This window comes from Mastomys coucha, unplaced genomic scaffold (genome assembly GCF_008632895.1).
Source record: "Mastomys coucha isolate ucsf_1 unplaced genomic scaffold, UCSF_Mcou_1 pScaffold3, whole genome shotgun sequence".
NCBI lineage: Eukaryota > Metazoa > Chordata > Mammalia > Rodentia > Muridae > Mastomys > Mastomys coucha.
Window position 1 is genome coordinate 33,711,784 of NW_022196909.1, and position 3,092 is coordinate 33,714,875.

At 39.7% G+C, this 3,092-nt stretch overlaps 1 long non-coding RNA gene across 3 annotated transcripts in view; it reads right to left on the reverse strand.

Annotated features, from left to right (window-relative positions):
* Nucleotides 1-285: 285 nt before the first annotated feature.
* LOC116074861 overlaps nt 286-3,092 on the reverse strand; it is a 24,370-nt gene continuing 21,563 nt past the window's right edge. For 2 of the 3 annotated variants that reach the window (XR_004112313.1, XR_004112314.1), the window contains 3 exons: nt 1,507-1,628; nt 997-1,038; nt 286-916 (listed from right to left, as the gene is read on the reverse strand). This is a non-coding gene — a long non-coding RNA (uncharacterized LOC116074861). The remainder of the gene's footprint in view (nt 917-996; nt 1,039-1,506; nt 1,629-3,092) is intronic. The other variant, XR_004112315.1, reaches the window with a different exon arrangement.

A 3,092-nucleotide genomic window follows, 5' to 3' on the forward strand; every position in this document is an offset into this window, starting at 1 on the left:
CCAAGGTCTACTATTGAGTTCAGTCTTTCCCTAAGACCAAGACACATGTCATTCATCACTGGGGTTGCTGCTCGGTCCATAAGGAGCCAATTTAAATTTCTCTCCACTAAGTAATATGGCAGGTCACGTCCTGATGTCAACATTTGCTTTGAGTTCTTTTCCACTCGGTGGGGTTTATAACATGTGTAAAGTATTTTCTTTTTTGGCTCCTCAAGAGTGGGTTACATATGAATGTAAAAGCAAGAAGGAAATGAGTGTATACTTTTCCAGGAAAAAAAAAAAGGCTTTCAAAAATGAATGATCACTTTATTATTTTCCCAGATAAAATTAACTCCATCACTTGAAAGAAATACAACACTCATATTTAATGCAAAGTATTGAGATGAGAGAATGAAATATGTCTATATTTATAATTCATCACAACATTTTATATTCAATTTTCACTTTGCCAAGATGCATCCATCACTGTAATTTAGAAAAATAGAAGAATCATTAATACTTTACGAAGAAATGTCAGAGGATAGGCAGAATTCCTTCTAGCACAGGTTTTATTTCAGCACGTCATATTTCCAGTTCTTTGATGAAGACAAAAATCCCAAGGGGGAAAAAGTAAATGTTGCAATATGTCCTCTTAATATGTAAGACATAAAGGATTAGCCATTGAAGATTATAAATGTAGTCAAAACCAGCCATCCATCCTCTGGTCCTGTACACTCTAGGGAATGACCACAGGAGCTGACCACTGGAAGAATGAGAGTTCATTTTTCTTTTTGGGTCCAGTTTCCATGAAGAGAGAGCATCATATCTCTAGGGATTGGCTTCAGAGCAGAGTTTTGTAAATCACTTACCATATATCAGTCTCCACTCAATAGACTGTAAGTCGTTGGTGCTTTCTATTGGCAAAACCTTGGGATATCTATAAAATAGAAGGAAATGGTTTCCAGCAGGACAAGCTACACAGATGAAGACACACGTGTGCACAGTGAAAATGCTCACCCCTTTCCCGCGGAAACCTCGTTCCTTCTTGACTTTCCAATCCTGTCGAGGAAAATTGAAGCTGTAAACATAATCTTAACTGAAACCTATTTTACTTGACTCAAATAATTCATCAACAACATCACACGGGGTTCTTTGCTTTTAAGCCACGTTTTCTGCTAATTGCCTGGCTGATGCTCTAGTAAGCCTGTATCTCTCCACTTGGTCCCTCTCAAGAGCCTGATTCCGACTTGTCTCGTATTGGAAATGAGAGCACTGGATCCACATGCAACTTGTTCTACACTAAAGCCTTTTGAGATGGTCCTTCTGAAGACTAGGTCTCTTTAACAGCTAAGAAACTATGAAGAATAGAGTGCAGAAACACTGATGCAAAGAGAAGGGACTGTGCCCCCGTCATTCACCATTGTAAATTAGATTTCTCTAAAATGAAGTTGCAAATATGGGTTTTATTACTCCATTTATAAGCTTAGATTTAAAAAGAAATAATCCAAACTGAAAAAGAGGCTTTACCCTTTGAGGAAAAGGTGGCATAATCCAGGTTTACAGGCAGCCAGAATCCAAACAGGTTCAACAAACAGCCATTTAGTGTTGTGGTTTTCTGATGAATGGTAGATACAGATTCAGCCTGGAATCTGAAAAAAAAAAAAGTAATGAGGTTTTGGATGAAAATATGTCAGAAAAATCTCACCACCAAAGAGTCACACTGCTGAGCACAGAATGGCAACCTCTGACTCAGTTTCCCATCATCTTAGCTTCCTAAATACAAAGGACAGAGGGAGTCGCACAGAATCTAAATAAGATACAGATGGCTCTGAGGACCAAAGGCTAAGACAGAAGTGAGGAAACAGACTCAAAACCAAACAAGGCCAATGTAAAAGCCGATAGAGCTGCTAACAGTTGCCTTGCTTTCAAACCAGACTTTAGGAAATACATGGCCTCCAGCTGTTAAAATACATGCCTAAGCAAAAAAAGACATGAAACTTTTTTGTTTACATAAAAACAAAAACAACCCAGCACCGATTGTAGTCAAATAACACAAATAGTGGTAGAAAATCTCCAGCAAATCCAGTCCCGTCAGTGGGAGAGAAGGTTGAATGTCAGAGGGGTCAGACTGCATGGTCACCCCTCTGTGGAGGTTGCTAGGACCAGAAATGATGTCTCTCAAAGCTGATGTTCCTGTCCTCCAAGAGGCCCCAAAGAGTGTGCTTAACTTTTTAATTAGCATTATATGGATGTGCCAGGGACCATGTTTTGTTAAGAAGCTGTCAGAGACTGAAGTATTCCACAAAATTAAAAAATTGGTACTCTTAGAGGTTACATTTTTGGGGGAGGAAAAGTCAATATCAAACATTATTTACAAAATTAATGACAACAGAGGTTGATTGCAAACTTCAGAAGTATCACTTCTTCTTCATAGGTTCACTTTCTTTCGGTGCCTTAATTCCTCCCCCTGGGGGCCCTCAGCATAACCCCTTTTCTCATTTTGCTTCAACCAACCCACTTGAACTTTCAACATGGCTGATTTTCTTGTGGTGTAGCTTCTGAGCGGTGTCTCATCTTCTCTCTAAACAAGGGTTTGGGATGTGAGCTGGGTCACAGAGCGATGGGACCCATGCACTGTGGATACAAACTCCCCACGAGATAGGAGCTAAAACACAGCCTTGGTATGGATGGAATCAAATGAATGGCGGCAGGAATGCCCCTCACACAGGAGGAATATTCACGAATGAAGTAACTTAGAGAACAGAATCGAGGACAGATTGACTCTACTGACAGTTCCTTACAGACAGCTGCTTGTCCAGATGTTTAAAGAATGCATGCAAATTTCCTTACATTATAAAACTTTCTAAAATAAGCACAATATAGTCACTTAAATTACTATTACATATTATTGTTTTTCAGTTAGGAAATTGTGTTTTCCCCCCATAGGCAACAGCTAGATATGAAAGAATTATAATACAAATTTAAAATCAGAAATGATAAGCCGGGCAGTGGTGGCACACTCCTTTAATCCCAGCACTTGGGAGTCAGAGGCAGGCGGATTTCTGAGTTTGCGGCCAGCCTGGTCTACAGAGTGAGTTCCAGGACAGCCAGGG